Genomic DNA, 17,707 nt, shown 5'->3' on the forward strand with positions numbered 1-17,707 from the left:
TTCCCACGACGTGCTTTGAGACATTGAAGAGTGATAAGGCACGATAGAAGTGGCAACAATTGTGGTGTTTCCTTTTGTTAACTGAAAGAATTTCAACAGATTGTATAGCTCCGAATATGAAGCAGCTTCTGTGTATCAGACAATACGAGTTAACTGCTCCAAGTTGAGACTAAGGTCAAGCTGTTAACAGTTTGTAGAATCAGAATATTCCCGGGGATCTGATGACAGACAAGTCTTACGATATGTCCTGGGAGTTTCTCAGTGCAATTTTCGGTAGGTTGAACAGGATATTCGCTTGCACGGAGCTGACTCATGTTGATAGATGTGTTTTTGTGCTAATCTAGATAATTTCACAGTTTTCAGTTTGGGATGGTAATAAAGCTGCCTGACCTTTCGCAAACTGCGGAAGTAAAGGATAACATAGATTATTGGACAGATTCTGACCTTTGCAAGCCTCGTTAATGTTCTGACAGGCAGAAAAGTAATTGATGTTTTACAGTCTCCACCTAGTTATGCATTGCTGCTTAAAATAGCACTGCATGGCCCAGCAAAGTAATGCAAGAGAATCTTTGCTCAATTGTATTCTTGCCAAAGACTAATTCTGCAGTGGAGGAAGGTCATTAAAACATTCGATCTGGTGACTCTGCCATCTTTCTCTCGTGCCAGTGTCAATCTAATGATTTTCTGAATAGCCAATATCTTTTGTCACTCTTGGTCTGGCTTAAATGCAGATATGACAGAGATGATTGAATTCAACTCTATCCTTCTGCTGTGAAGTGCTTGTTCTTAATCTTAACGTAAAATGTAAAATAAAGCTTAAATAATGCTTCAGCTCTGAGGAGCACTCAGGAGGAGCCCTGCGGTACTCAGCTGAATGCATGTCAAGACTTGTGCTGGCTTGCTGCACGCTGCATAATATCACCAGAACACAGTACTTGCCACCAGCTCCACTGTGACCAGTTAAGGGGGGGAGATGAAGTACTTGAGAACAGGAGGGGACAACTGACGCAGTCTCTTTCTGGGTGGACTGTAAATGATCAATTAATCAGTGTGTGATATTAGCAGATATGGGGAGGCAGTGGCCTAATGGTGTTTTTGCCAGACTATTAATCTAGAAACTCTGCTGATGTACTGGGGATCCAGGTTCGAATCCTGCCATGGCAGATGGTGGAACTTGAATTCAAGTAAAAAAGAGCTGGAATTAAGAATCTACCGATGACCATATCGATTCTCGGAAAAACTCATCTGGTTCACTGATGTCCTTTATAGAAGGAAATCTGCCGTCCTTACTTGGTCTGGTCTACGTGTGACTCCAGAGCCACAGCAATGTGGTTGACTCTCAATTGCCCTCTGAAATGGCCCAGCAAGTGACTCAGTTCAAGGGCAACTAGGGACGGGCAATATATGCTGGCCAGTCAGCAACACCCATGTCTCATGAATGAATTAATAAGAACAAAACTCCAATTTCCCATTCATTGACAGTTTCACAACTTACCATCCTTTGCAGGTGTTTCATCAGTGTTCACTTGGTCAAATGCAAAATCTGAAAGCTACCGTAAAATTAACATTCCAAACCAACTTTATGAATCAAATTGTGCCACATTGCATAGAAATGAGCACTCATTTTTCTTGAACATTCCCTTAGTAAATGCCTTCCATGTGCCTTTGCGACTCTGGGCTGGAATTTCCCGGCCATTCACGCCCTGCCGCCATTGTAAGCGAGGACAGAGAATTTGGCGCTCAGCTAAATCTCCATTCACTACAGCAGGACCAGAGAATCCCATTGGCATGACCAGCCGCAAAATTAACCCTCTGGTGTTCTTGGCTTCTGCATGGCTGGTGGGGAGGAGGCTTCTGACTTTCAATGGGGGACACTGCAGGTGGTCTTCTCAGTTAACCTCAAATATCTAAACTCTAAAATGTCCCAGTTTTGGAGAGCACTAGCATGGGTGGCAGCATTCTATGCTGGCTGCCTGAATGGCATTGGCAAGGACACTGGTGGAGTGATCTGTTTTTATGTCCATGGCTTGTATTGCTTGAACACCAGTAAGCAGGCTTGTTGAAGTTACAAATTAATCTTTATGAACTGTGCACATATTTACAGTAGACGTAAAAGTGTGGAGTACTCCACACTTGGCCATCTATTACTACCTATCTCTAGACAAGCTTCAGTTCTAGGTCATATGGCCTCATACATTATTGTGTGGATGATACTATCCTCAGTCCAATGTTAACCCTTTAGGAGCCAGATCTTCCTTCTACAGGAAGGGTGAATGGCGTCATTTTGAGAGAGTGCAGTAAGTTTGTGCTCTATGGCTTCACTGCCACTCCCTTCGGGAAATGTATCAACAATCTGGGTAATGTGTTGGAGGGGCTATGACATGCTTGAAGACTCTATGAGCACTGATATCCACAGCTATCATGGGAGCAGTCTGAGCTTGCATGGCTTCAGCCTGAGCTTCACCCAGATGGTAAGTGGCTTCTGCTTGTGCTGCAGTGGAAGCTGAGATATTGACCACCTAATGCTACACCCTAGTTGTCTCCTCCAGTGTGCTGATGGATAAAGATGGGCTCCGGGCTGTAAGCAAGGCAATGTGCCAAGCTGATGCAATAATCCTTGCCATTTGGTGTTCTCAGTCAGGTTGCTGTTGTGCCATACCCTCTTGCCCGGCTTGTACATCACCAATGCAGTTTTGTATTATGTGTATTGATTTCAGCATTCAGTGGCAGATTGCTGGTGAAGGTTATTGGTGTTTGAAGGATGGGGATGTGGTGCATTGAGAAGTGGGTGACGCTAATGCAGTTGTTGAGTTATGGTGGTTAAAGTTACATTCTCTGACCTTAACCACATTCTCATGGCATTCCTTTTCTCTGTGCTAGGCTCCTGGCACAAACTGTCACAAACAGTTAATCCCACTGCCTTCGTAAAGTTTGCCTAGAGAGCCGCCTCGTCCTCTTTGGATAGATACGACTTTTCCTCCTCTCTACCTCTTGCATCAAAGCAAGCAGCGTTATGTCAGGGAATCTTCAGGCCGTTTGTGCATCCTTTTTACATTCAGATTGCTTATAGGATGACTTCTAGCACTTGCTCCAGCCAAATCGCACCTCCCCTTTAAGAGGAGCAAGTTAAACCAAACCTGCCTACCCTGCCATGATTTTGCACCCCTTGTTCAGGTATTTAGCCACTCAATAATGCGCTTAGGATTAGCTGTGCTCTGCAGTCAAATTAATAGGCAAATTTGCCTGTTGCCTTTGTCAAAAGCAGTTGGTGCAGTTAATTGTGCTCAATGATCCATGAGGCAGCTTTTTGATGTTATCGAATTTCCTAGCTAACAGGTCCATCATGGTGTTGCCCTCTCAAACAGTCATTATCTCCTCAGTCACTGATAGTGAACAGCAAGTGTTTGAGGGAAAGGTTCACAAAGATAATATTATTGTACTCTTGCTTAAAACCTTACACAATAAAATGGAATGTAGACTAGCCTCATTGTCCCATTTTAATACATTGACAGCCAATGTTCTCCTGATTGTTTCACTTACAATCCTGAAATAAAATGATCTGAGCTAAGACTAATTTGAGAGTCCAAAAACACTCTCAACTTCATTGCACATATCATGTTGGATTAAATTTCCAGCAGTTTTAAGTTTTTAGTTGATTTATTAGTGTCACAAGTAGGCTTACATTAACACTGCAATGAAGTTACTGTGAAAATCCCTTAGTCGCCACACTCTGGTACCTGTTCGGGTGCACTGAGGGAGAACTTAGCATGGCCAATGCGCCCTAACCAGCAAGTCTTTTGGACCATGGAAGGAAACCGGAGCACCTGGAGGAAACCCACACAGACACAGGGAGAATGTGCAGACTCCGCACAAACAGCGGCCCAAGCCAGGAATTGAACCCGGGCCCTGGTGCATTTTAGAAACCCTACAGACCAGAAAGAGGTCATTTGGCCCATTGAGTCTGGACAGACCATCATTCCACCCAGGCCCTACCTCCATATCTCTACATATTTACCCAGTAATCCCTCTAACTTATGCATCTCAGGAGTCTAAGGGGCAATTTTTAGCATGGCCAATCAACTTAACCTGCACATCTTTGGACTGTGGGAGGAAACCAGAGCACCTGGAGAAAACCCATGCAGACACGAGGAGAATGTGCAAACTCCACAAAGACAGGGACCCAAGCTGGGAATCGAACCCAGGTCCCTGGAGCTGTGAAGCAGCAGTGCTAACCACTGTACCACCGTGTCACGCTGCCCCCTAACCTCGAAGGGACCAATGTTTCCACACCATCAAAATATAAAATCTTCATGTCTCAAGTCTACAGATGAAACAAAATGTCACTGGGGAGTCAGCACTGAAATCCAACATCAGCGAACATGACATGGGGCAGTCATGAATCATCACATGCAGCCCACCAGCAAAATGCTGAAACATAGAATGTCGTGGTACACAAGCTTGTCTTATTTCTGTATCAATTAAAGGTTTGATATTTGCAAGCATTGCGTTGAATGAAAAGAAAGTCTGTCTCGTGGGTTAGGTGAATTGATGTCAATGGAGAAGTTTTATCAATGTGAAGTTCAATACAAAATCCAGATTACGAAGCTGAGCCTTGACATAAATATAGTTTTGACTTTGCTCCCCATCAATTAAGGAGCAATTTGTGCCGAGTGTCGAGAGCTTGCTGGTTGCTGCAAGTATTGAATTGACGTGTCAGTCAGTGTTCTCAGAGTTTGGAATCTACTTTCTGCTTGGCGAGCTGTGCACAAACTGGGGCTTAACGTCAAGGCTAAGTAGCTTTTCTGATTGCAGAACGGTGCCGATGCCGTTTTGACACCGATCGAGAATTCTGCTGCTGTTTATCGAACTGAAGTCAAACCCAACCCCCTCCCCCGGCCCAAGCAGCTTCTCTGACATCTTTCCTCATCAAACCTGGAGGTGTTGGACGCCGCAGCGATTTTTTTTATATGTATGATTCCAGCTGGGAAGTTCCTTGATCAAAGCTGTTTCATATATTTTCCGGAGCTGCCTGATCATTGAGCTGGCTTGTCAAGAGATGTGGCTGCTTGTCATGGGCAATGCACTTCCACAGCGCATTAGATATTCCACTCTTCAATTTCAAACCCCCGGTTGTCCGGAGCTATACGTGTTTGGCATTTGTAACTGGAAGCTCAGATGTTACAATAGAACTGTAGTAACAAAGCCTGAGTGCTGTATGCAATCTGAACATAATCATTTGTCCTTGAAACTCATTTTACACAGAGGGTCAGTGATAGTGTTCCGTTTTGGGGAGCTTTCATAGAATAGTATCGTAGAATCCTACAGTGCAGAAGAAGGCTATTCGGCCCATTGAGTCTGCACCGACCACAATCCCACCCTATCCCCATAACCCCATCCATTTACCCTAGCTAGTCTCCCTGACACTAAGGAACATTGTAGCCTGGCTAATCCACCTAACCTGCACATCTTTGGACTGTGGAAGGAAACTGGAGCACCCGGAGGAAACCCACAGACACGGGGGGGAACGTGCAAACCCCACACAAGCAGTGACCCAAACTGGGAATCAAATCCGGGTCCCTGGTGCTGTGAGGCAGCAGTGCTAATCACTGTGCCACCATGCTGCTCTTTGTTTTCCCAGTGCACCCAAGTTGTTGCATTGGTGATAAACGGGCCTGTGCAACACTCCAGTCACACAGTGTGATCAGCATCTGCTATTGTAACATGATTATAATTAGTGACAACTTACTTTGCAGCATATTATAGGGAAATAGTTTACTCACAGGAGGTTGAACTAACATGCTCAGTTCAAATGTAATGGTTGTGGAAGTGGAAGTATGTCAGACTAATGATATTGGTTTTAATCTGACACTTTCAAAGTGTTAGGATTAGTAACTCTTCCATACCGATTCTCCTGCTGATGTTATCAGTGTATACCATTTCAGTGGATAATTCCAAGGGGGAAACCAGCAGACTTAATTTGCAGCGGAAATGAGAGAAATTTGTTTTGCAGAAACAAGTTTAGAGCTATTAAATATTCAGGCATCACAATGACGCTTTGCATTTTCTGTATGAAAAAGATGTGGAGTGAGATCTTACCGGCACGCTGCTGTTCGATTGGCTTCACAGGCGAGCTGAGGCTCCACACCTCCACTGGCGAAATTCACATGATAGTTTCTGTCATGCAATAAATTCACATAACTCACTGCGCTGCAAAAAACGGGGAGAAAACCTACCATTTTCTTGCCCGTTCGACATTTAGAATTTGTTTTGAGAGCACTCTGTGATCTCATTGAGACGTATAAGATGATGAATGGGATGGATAGGATAGAGGTGGAGAGACTCTTCCCGCTCAGAAAGGACAGTAGGACTAGGGAGCACAGCCTCAAGATAAAGGGGGGGCGGTTTAGAACGGAGTTGAGGAAGAACTTCTTCACTCAAAGGGTGGTGAATCTCTGGAATTCTCTGCCCGTTGAAGTGGTGGAGGCTACCTCGCTAAATATTTTTAAGAAGCGGGTTGATGGGTTTTTGATAAGAGAGGGGATTAAGGGTTATGGGGAGAGGGCGGGAATGTGGAACTGAGCCACGACAGATCAGCCATGATCTTATTGAATAGCGGGGCAGGCTCGAAGGGCCAGATGGCCTACTCCTGCTCCTATTTCTTATGTTCTTATGTGATGTGGCAGCTTGATAAATTCATAAGATGTAGGAGCCGAATTATACCATTCAGCCCATCGAGTCCGCTCCGCCATTCAGTCATGACTGACGTACTCCTCATCCCCGTTTTTCTGCCTTCTCCCAATATCCATTACCAATTAAAAATCTAATTTCTCCTTAACTTTACTCACTGTTCCAGCATCCACCGCACTATGGCGTAGCGAATTCCACTGATTCACGACTCTTTGAGAGAAGTAGTTTTTCCTCAGCTCTGTTCTAAATTTCCTACCTCTTATCCTAAGACTATAACCTCTTGCCCTCGAATGTCTCGCAAGAGGAAGCATCACTCCATGTCTACTTTATTCATACCTTTTATCTTGCCACAAAGGAATACATTATATTAGGAAAGGGATATATATGAGTGTGAATGGGACATTTTCCAATCCTGTCAATTTTATTAGAGTGATATTTTTGTAGAGACAAAGGGATATGTTGCTTTTTGTAAAAATTCAGGAATCTCTGCACACACCTCTTGTCAGCTGCTGAAACCATCTTCCATGCTTTGTTGACTAACAACCTCCATGTCTGCCTCCCATCTACTTGAGCTCACTCACACCCCTGCTGCATTTAATCTAAACTGAATTTAACTACACCCTTCATTGCTGCACTTGTGGACTACACTGGCTTTCAGACCATTGAAGCTGCAATTTTAAAATGCTTATCCCCATGTTTAAATCCCTGGATGGCTTTACCCTTTCATATAAAATTTGCCAGCCCACAATTCTCCAAGAGCTCTGTGATCCTCCACCTCTGGACTTTATGGATCACTCATTTTGTTTGGCCGTTGGCAGCTATGCTTTTAGCAGACCCGGTAGACACCCCAGGCAATGGAATGTTAAATAGAATCCCTACAGTGCAGAAGGAGGCCTTTTGGCCCATAGAACCTGCATCAACAACAATATCACCTAGGCCCTATCCCCACATATTTATCCTGTTAATCCCTCCTGACAAGGGGCAACTTATCATGGCCAAGCCACCTTATCCACACATCTTTGGACTGTGGAAGGAAATTGGAGCACCCAGAGGAAACCTATGCAGACACGGGGAGAACGTACAAACTCCACACAAGTAGTTGTTCAAAGTCGGAATTGAACCCGGATCCCTCACACTGTAAAGCAGCAGCGCTAACTGCTGTGCCACTCACCACTGTGATTGTTCAGTAGCCCTTTAGCTGAATATTTCTAACTGAAATAGTTCCCTGTCACAATCCAATAAAAAGTCTCACAACACCAGGTTAAAGTCCAACAGGTTTATTTGATAGTAAATGACTCTGCACTGTCGTATGACAACATATGCTGAGCAGAAACTGATAGCCAAGTTCTGTACACGTGAGGACAGCCTCAACCGGGATCTTGGGTTCATGTCACATTATCTGTAACCCCCATGGCTTGCCTGAACTTGCAACATCTCACTTACTGTCCTGTCTGGAGACAATACACTTCTCTTTAACCTATGCTAAATGCTATCTCCACTCACATTGTCTGCACCTTTAAGAATTGATTAGCTGTAAAGACTCGCATTCTAATCAGAATTCTGTAAACTGTGTGTGCCTTTATATGCCCTGTTTCTGGTCAGAAATCTCCACTCACCTGACGAAGGAACAGCGTTCCGAAAGTTTGTGGCGTTTACTTTCAAATAAACCTGTTGGACTTTAACCTGATGTTGTGAGACTTCTTACTGTGTTCACCTCAGTCCAACACCGACATCTCCACATCATGGCAATCCAGTAATACAGCACAAGTTATCAGTATCATTTAATTCACCAGGTTTCATAGAGCAATTGGTCTTCTTTACATATAGATCCTGCTTAGTTTAGACTCTTGTTTAATCATTCCAGTCTTTTTATGAAAGGAGCTAGAAAACTTGTGTTAACAAAATAATGTGGTGGGAATCCATTTCACACAACTATTCTCATTGCAAATTGAAAATAACTTTGGCACTTTAAATCTTGCTTGAAGCTTGTTAATATGATATCATGTAGCTAATCCCTTACTCAAAATGTAATACATTTCTTGTTAGTGAATTGTTAGATTTTATCTACTAAGGATACAAATGAACTGTCACCTTCTGCTCAACACTTGCAGTGTGTTTTGCTTTAAGGCATGAGCTCTGATCCGTAGCCACGTGTTATGCACAGGGAGGTGGGGAACTGAAACTTTCATTCCCTTCTCTTATTTGCCTGTAATCTATGTGCTTTTAAAAAGGAGGATGTGTTTTGAACTTGTGGGCAACCAGTAGCACAATGGTCAGCGCTGCTGCCCCACAGCTATAGGACCCGGGTTCAATCCTGGCCACGGTGACTATCTGTGTGGAGTTTGCGCGTTGTTCTCCTGTCTGCATGGGTTTCCTCGGGTGCTCCTGGTTTCCTCCCACAGTCCAAAGGTGTGCAGAATGGATGGATTGGCCATGCTAAATTGTCCTTCGTGTCCCCAGATGTGTCAGTTAGATGCCTTAGCCGTGGTAAATGTGTGAGGTTCTCGAGATAGGGCAGGGGGAGAGGGTCTGGTTAAGGTACTCTGTCAGAGAGTAGGTGCAGACTAAACAGGTTGAATGGCCTCTTTCTGCCCTGTCAGAACTCTTTGATTCTAAATGTGTGGTCACTTTGAACCATCAGTTGTAAACTTTCATGGGCTCAAATAAAAGAAGATTATTTATTCACTCATCCATCTTGAAAGTCTAATGCTACATCGCTCACTTGGCAGTTGCACTCACTCATCCACACTCACACACACACACACAAAAACTGTGTGCAGTTTTGGGCGCCGTACTTACGCAAGGATATTTTGGCCTTGGAGGGAGTGCAGAGGAGGTTTACTAGGCTGATGCCGGAGTTGAAGGGGTTGAGCTATGAGGAGAGGCTGAATAAACTAGGCTTGTACTCGTTAGAGTTTAGAAGAATGAGGGGAGATCTCATTGAGACGTATAAGATGATGAATGGGATGGATAGGATAGAGGTGGAGAGACTCTTCCCGCTTAGAAAGGATAATAGGACTAGGGGGCACAGCCTCAAGATAAAGGGGGGGCGGTTTAGAACGGAGTTGAGGAGGAACTTCTTCACTCAAAGGGTGGTGAATCTCTGGAATTCTCTGCCCGTTGAAGTGGTGGAGGCTACCTCGCTAAATATTTTTAAGACGCGGGTTGATGGGTTTTTGATAAGAGAGGGGATTAAGGGTTATGGGGAGAGGGCGGGAATGTGGAACTGAGCCACGACAGATCAGCCATGATCTTATTGAATGGCGGGGCAGGCTCGAAGGTCTAGATGGCCTACTCCTGCTCCTATTTCTTATGTTCTTATGTTCACACACACACGCACTCAAAACATAGAGTTAAAGAGAATGACGTAGTTTTACAATGCTTAAATAAAAGGATAGCTTGTAAATCACAAGTTTGGCTCATTTTGAGAAAAAGCACGAATGGAGATCTAGTGAAGGTGGTGTTCTCGCTCCAGAAGGACAGCCCAGGTGGTTTTAGTAACTGGAGTTGTATATCAGAGAGGTTGCAGAATTCCCTTGAAAAAATGGATCTTCAACAAGTCATCGAATCATAGAATCCCTGCACTGCAGAAGAGGCCATTTGACAGATTGTGTCTGAACTGACCCTCTGAAAGAGCACCCTAGCTAGGCCCAATCCTCCACCCTATCCCTGTAATCCTGTGCATTGGTTATGGTCCATCTACCTAACCTGCATATCTTTGGAGTGTGGGAGGAAACCGGAGCACCCGGAGGAAATCCACGCAGAATGGGGAGAATGTGCAGACTCCCACTGGTTATAAAATTAGTTTTTTATATCCCTATTACAATGAGGTTGGTTTTCTATACTGTTGGACTTTAAATGTAACAGGCTTGGAAATATTAAGATGTCAGAGTCTCCAGTTTTTTTTTTAAGTTGATGATATTGCCCATATCTCTCCAGATTGACTGGTTTCTCACTTTTCTTGGAGTAATAAGATTTAGTTACCTGGAGACAGGTTTGGTCAGTTGATCAATATTTCTGTTGCCCACACAGAATAATTTAGATTTAGAAGCCATTGCTGTAGTAAGCAAACTGGATGATTGCCATTCACACTTGGTATGATTTGACTGACTTCTCTATAGCTCTTGTTAATAAGTTTCAAGATCAGAGACAATAAGCCTGAGAGTCCACAAAGTTTTAGTTTTGTGAGAGTCCACAAACTGCAGAAAATGTGAATACCACAGATAGATTTTAAAACTAAAAGAGAAAATGCTGGAAAATCTCAGCAGGTCTGACAGCATCTGTAAGGAGAGAAAAGAACTGATGTTTTGAGTCCAGCTGACCCTTTGTCAAATCTAAAAGGCATAGAAAATGAGAGATATTTATAGTGTAGGGTGAGGGAATGAAAGACGAGTCATAGCCACAAAAACAAGGGGAAAGGCTGCTAATAGCAGCCCATAGAGAGAATAGAAGGTGTGAATGGCCAAACGGCAGAGAAGCTGAAATCAGAGGGTAAGCTGTGACAGATGAAAATGTGGGGGAGGAGGGAGAAGGGTGGGAGAGAGGTGAAATTGAGAAGAAAGGGGAAGCAAAGGGGGATTAAAAAGGGGGAAAGAGTTGGGGGAGGAAAGAAGAAAGACAATAAAGAAATAAAATGGAAACAAAGCAGTCAAAGTGGGATAGAGCTAATCATCTGAAGTTGTTGAATTCGATGTTGAAGGAATTTGTCTTGATATGTAGCCACACCTATCTCTCACTCTATCATTACTATCAATCGAAGGAATCGAACATGGTTCAAAGAAGAGTATGGAAGGTAATTCAGGATTTAGGCAGACCTGAATATGAGGTGTCAACCTGGAGACACTGCAGCACAGGATTAATTTCATTATTAGTCATGGACAATAGTGGAAGCAGCAAACAATAGACAGGGCTAAATTATCCCCCAATCAATGGATCAGATCAAAGCTCTTTTGTCCTGCCATATTCTGTCTTGACTGGTGATGTTCAATTAAATAACAGCAGGTGGAAAAGGGTCCACACATATCCCCATCCTCAATGATGGCAGAACCCAGCACATCAGCGCAAAAGGCTGAAGCATTTGCAACCATCTTTGGTCAGAGCTGCAAAGTGTGTGATTGATCTCGGCTTCTTCCGTGATCCCCAGTATCTGAATGCCAGTCATCAATCAATTTGATTCATTCCATGTGGCATCAAGCAATGGCTGAATGCATTGGATTCTGCAAAGGCTGGGGGCCTTGACAATACCATAGCCATTTATATTAACTACAGACGCTCCGTACCATAGCCAAACTGTTCCAGTACAACTACAACAATGGCGTTTACCCGACAATATGGAATATTGCCCAGGTATGTCTTGTCCACAAAATCAGGACTAATCCATTGCCCTATCAGTTTACTGTTGGTCATCAGCAAAGTGATGAAAAATGTCACTGATAGTGCTATCAAGCAGCACATATCCAACAGTAACCTGCTCACTGATGCTCAGTTTGGGTTCCACCACGGTCTCACAGCTTCTTACCTCATTACAGCCTTGGTCTAAACATGGGCAAAAGAGCTGAATCCCAGAGGGGTGATGGGAGTGACTGCCCTGAATTTAGACCATATTTGGCTGAGTGTGGCATCAGAGAGCCTCAGCAAAGTCAATAGTAATCGTGGGTATTCTCTTCATTGGCTGGAGTCAGACCTAGCACAGAGAAAGATGATTGCGATTGCTGGAGGTTAATCATTCAATTCAAAGGCATTACTACAGTATTCCTCGGGGTAGTTTCCAAGGCCCAACTATCTTCAAATGCTTCATCAATAACCTTTCCTCCATCATAAGATCAAAAGTGGGGATGTTCACAGATAATTGCACAATTTCCAATACCATTTGAAATTCATCTGATACTGAAGAGTTCCGTGACCATATGTAGAAAGACCTGGACAATATTCAGGACTGGGCTGATAATGAGTAAGCAACATCCATGCCACACAAGTACCAGACAATGGATTTCTCCAACAAGTGGGGATTTAACCCTCCCATTGACATTCAATGGCATTACTATTGCTGAATCTCTCTCTATCAACATCCTTTCAGTTAATATTGACTAAAAACTAAACTAGACCAGCCATATTAATAATGTGGTTATAGGAGCCGGCCAGAGGCTGGGAGTTCTGCAGTGAGTAATTTACTTCCCATCTCCCAAAGCCTTTCCGCCATCTAAAAGACAAAAATCAGGATTGTGATAGAATATTCTCCACTTGCCTCCAACGGTACTCAGCTCAATATCCTCTAAGGCCAAGCAGCTTATTTGATTCCTTCCACCACCTTCAACATTCACTCCCTCCTCCATCACCAATGCAAAATGGCAGCATTGTGCACCAGCTGCAAGGTCCAATTCACCAAGGCTCCTTTGACAATACTTTCAGAGCGCAGAACCTCCATCACCTAGAACAAAAAGGATGGAGATGCATGGGATCACAACCACTTTTATATTCCCCTTCAAGCCAGGCACTGTCCTGACTTGGAACTGCATCGCAGTTGCTTTGTAACATATGGTCAAGGACCACTTAAAATCCTGAAACTCGCTTTCTAACACTGTGGTGAGTGTTTCTACTGCAGTGGTTCTAGAAGCAGCTCACCTCCACCTCCTCAAGGGCAACTAGGGATGGGCAATAAATGCTGGCCAGCCAGCGATGACCACATTCCGTGAACAAATACATGTTTAAAAAATCCAAAGGGCATTTTCACCCATGGTAATCCAATTAGGAACTTTTCAGAGACTTGAGGTAGTCCATACAGAAATTGCAAAAGTCACCTGACCATTGGTAGCCAACTTGGCAGCCTCTTAATGCCCACTTTTAGAAGAGATGTCTGTTCCAGAACATTCCATGCTGAATACACACAACGTATAAAGTTACAAATGTGCCATGCCTTTACTAAGCACGATACATGTTCCTGACTCAGGTTGTAGGGACATGAATGTAGAAGTGGAAGGCACAAATACCAACTCAACAGCTTGAGACATTGAGGAATTGTTTTTATTGTGGAAGAGCAGAAATGTGAAATGCCTTCCCTGCTGAAATGCTTCAAAAAAAAAACTAGTGAATTAGCAGGATTGCGAATATTCAGCGGAGCATCTGTAGTTAATATAAATGGCAAGGGTACATAAATGGGTTTAATTTCAACACAGTAGTTAAACTCCCTTCAGGCCTAAAAGTGGAGGACAGAAATGATTAGAACAATTTGATGTCCTTAGTTTCCATCATTTAAAAAAAGAACAGAATGTATCAGATGTCAGCACAGTAATTTATGAAATGTAACATTAGAAATGAAAAATCAATCATAGTCATTGACGTTCGGTGAATATTGAATACTTTTTTCTGGGTATTTCTTTATTCCTGCAAGCAAACTAATCGAAGCTATGAGCAAAAAGGTTAACAGGAGAATGTTAACAATGTTACTTTAGTATTCAAAGTTTCTTTTGCCCAACCAATAAAATAATCAATAACTGTTTGACACAATTAGATGTGGATTCAATAAATTGTCATAATTGTACCATCTGATTAAACACTGATTCTGACAAGACAATTTGGAAAATAGTCTATTGTCTGAAATAATTCCACAGCAATTTGGTATTAAATTAAGTTTATTTATTAGTCACAAATAGACTTACATTCACCCTGCAATGAAGTTACTGTGAAAATCCCCTAGTTGCCACACTGCAGCACTTGTTCGTGTACACAGAGAGAATTTAGCATGGCGAATGCACTTAACCAGCACATCTTTGGACTGTGCGAGGAAACTGAAGCACCTGGAGGAAACCCACACAGACACAGGGAGAATGTGCAAACTTCACACAGACAATGACCCAAGTTGGGAATCAAACCTGGGTTCCTGGTGCTGTGAGGCAGCAGTGCTAATCATTGTGCCACCGTGCCACCCACTCCAAGCTAAAATCAAAAATAATGTCAGATGTAAGAATAATAGAGAGTTCTGTGTGGAGTCTGCGTGTTTCCTCCATGTCTGCGTATGTTTCTTCTGGGTGCTCCGGTTTCTTCTCACAGTCCAATAGACGTGGTGGTTAGATGCATTGGCCATGCTAAATTCTCCTCAGTGTACCCTAGCAGGTTTTGGAGTGTGGCAACTAGGAGATTTTCACAGTAACTTTATTGCAGTGTGAATGAAAGCTTATTTGTGACAAATAAATAAACTTTAGAGTAGTGATATCTTCTCTTTGGAAACATGGTTCACAATCAGCACAGGGCTTTGGGACTGGTCTTCTTTTTCTTTCTGATCATCTGACAGCTCAAATGCAAATGGTTTAAAAGCGATCACAAATCTATGAATCCACCAGGCAGCTCTCTTCATAACTTAGTCCAGATTCCACTAAATGGTTGCCTTCCCAAAAGGAAGAAAAGGTTGGCTAGTGGTGTCTCCCCAGGATAAATCTTTGGTGCCCTTCTATTTCTCATCAACACTTTACCCTTTGGAGAAATCATTGGAAAGAACAGGGTTCAATTTCATACATACCCTCACAACCACCTCTCTCGACTCCTCCACTATTGCTAACTTGTAAGACTATTTTTTGGATACCCAGTACTAAATGAGCAGAAATTTCAAAGAACAAAGAAAACTACAGCACAGGAACAGGCCCTTTGGCCCTCCAAACCTACACCGATCATGCTGCCCGTCTGAACTAAAACCCCCTACCCTCCCAAGGACCATATCCCTCTATTCCCATCTTATTCATGTATTTGTCCAGATGCCCCTTTAAAACCATGATCACATTTGCTTCCACCACGTCCCCTGGCAGTGAGTTCCAGAGACCCACCAGCCCCTGTGTAAAAAACTTGCGTCATACATCTCCTTTAAATCTTGCCCCTCGCACCTTACATCTATAACCCCTAATAAATGACTCTTCAATCCTGGGAAAAAGCTTCTGATAATCCACTCTGTAACCTTGTAGACTTCTTTCAGGTTGCCCTCAATCTCCGTCATTCCAGTGAGAACAAACTAAGTTTTTCCAACCTCTTCTCATAGCTAATGCCCTCCATACCAGGCAACATTCATTTCCTGTGATTAAATACCGGGAAGCCTGAAGCCATTGTATTTGGTCTCTGCTCCCAGCTCCCTTTCCCAAGCTACCAACTCCATCCCTTTCCCTGGCAACAGTCCAAGATGCAACCTTGTTGTCATATTTGATCCCAAGATCAGCTTTTGACTACACATTTGCACCATCACTAAGAACTCATGTTTCCACCTGCCTAATATTGCCTGACCTTATCCAAGTCACCTGTGCTGAAACCTTCATTCATACCTCTGTTACCTCTAGTCTTGAATATTCCAATGCATGTCAGGCTGAATTCTATATTCTACAAATTCAGGTCATCCAAAATTCTGCTGTCCGAGTTGTAACTTCCATCAAGTCCCATTCCATTATCACTTTGAATGCGATGAACTGCATTAGCTCCCAGTCAAGATCCAGATTTTTAAAATGTTGTCCTCGTTTTAGAGTTCTTCCTCATCTCTATCTCTATAATCTCCTCCTGGGTCCAAGGTCTCACTTCCAGGATCTCACCCATCTCTATCTCTATAATCTCTCCTGCCTTACAGCCTTCCAAGATATCATCTAATTCTGGCTCTCTTCAGCCTTTCCAGTTTTAATTGCACTATTATGGAGGCCATATCTTTAGTTACTTTGGACTTCAGCTCTGGAGAAACTCCCTACAGCTTTCTACCTTTCTACTTCACGTTCTACCTTTAGGACACGTTTTAACGCCTGCCTCTTCGACCAAGCTTTTGGTCATCTGACCTGACATATTGCTCAGTGTCATACTGTGCTTTGTAACAATCTTGCGAAGTGCCTTGGGATATTTTACCATATTGATAATAACTATATAAATAAAAATGCAAATTGCATATTATGCAGTCTGGGTGTTATTCTATGGTTTTAGGTCAGAATGGTGGCACAAGATAAAGGTAGCAGCAACAAAAGATAGAAAATAGGAGAAAGAGTAGGCCACTCAGCCCTTTGAGCCTGCTCTGCCATTTGATATGATCATGGCTGAACTTCTGTCTCAACACCTTACTCCCACATTCTCCCCTTACTCCTTGATTCCTTTAGAGACTCAAAATGTATCTATTTCCTTCTTAAATGTATTCACTAACTGTCTCCACTTCCTTCTGTGGTAAAGAATCCACAGGTCGCCTGAGTAGAGACATTTCTCCTGATTTCAGACCTAAATGGCTCATCTGTATTTTGGGACTGTGACCCCTTGCTCTAGACACTCCAGCCAGAAGAAACAACATGCCTGCATCCACTCCTGTCAGAATTTTATGTGTTTCAATCAGCACCCCTCTTATTCTTCTAAATTCTAATGCATACAGTCAGACTCAACCTAATGTCCCCTCATATGACAACCCTGCCATCCCAGGAATTAGTCTGGTGAACTTTCGCTGCGCTCCCTCAGTGCCAAGTATATTCTTTCTTCAGTAGGGAGTCCAAAGCTACATACAACACTCCAGGTGTGGCCTCACCAAATCCTTGTACAGCTGCAATAAGACATTATTGCTTCTGTACTCAAGTCCTCTTGCAATGAAACCTAACATATAATTTGGCTTCCTAACTGCTTGATGTACCTGCATGCTTGCTATCAGCGATTGGCGTGCAAGGACACCCAGGACACCTTGTCTGTCAACATTTCCCAATCTATCACCTTGAGAGTAGAATCACAGGTGAACAGAGTAGTAAGAAGGCATTCAGCATGCTTGGTTTCACTGGTCAGAACATTGCATACAGGTGTTGGGACATCTTGTTGAAGTTGTACAATTCATTGGTAAGGCCACACTTGGAATATTGTGTGCAGTTCTGGTCACCCTATTATAGAAAGGATATTATTAAACTAGAAAGAGTGCAGAAAGGATTTACTAGGATGCTACCGGGACTTGACGGTTTGAGTTATAAGGAGAGGCTGGATAGATGGGACTTTTTTCCCTGGAGCATAGAAGGCTGAGCGGTGATCTTATAGAGGTCTATAA

The 17,707-nt window shown here is 43.2% G+C and overlaps 1 long non-coding RNA gene across 1 annotated transcript in view; it reads right to left on the bottom strand.

The window, feature by feature from the left end:
* Positions 1–241: 241 nt before the first annotated feature.
* LOC145357976 (uncharacterized) overlaps positions 242–17,707 on the bottom strand; it is a 48,230-nt gene continuing 30,764 nt past the window's right edge. The window contains exon 3 of the long non-coding RNA XR_013889403.1: positions 242–400. This is a non-coding gene — a long non-coding RNA (uncharacterized LOC145357976). The remainder of the gene's footprint in view (positions 401–17,707) is intronic.

The sequence above is a fragment of the Carcharhinus amblyrhynchos genome, chromosome 24, assembly GCF_965287045.1.
Source record: "Carcharhinus amblyrhynchos chromosome 24, sCarAmb.v2.hapA, whole genome shotgun sequence".
Taxonomy (NCBI): Eukaryota; Metazoa; Chordata; class Chondrichthyes; order Carcharhiniformes; family Carcharhinidae; genus Carcharhinus; species Carcharhinus amblyrhynchos.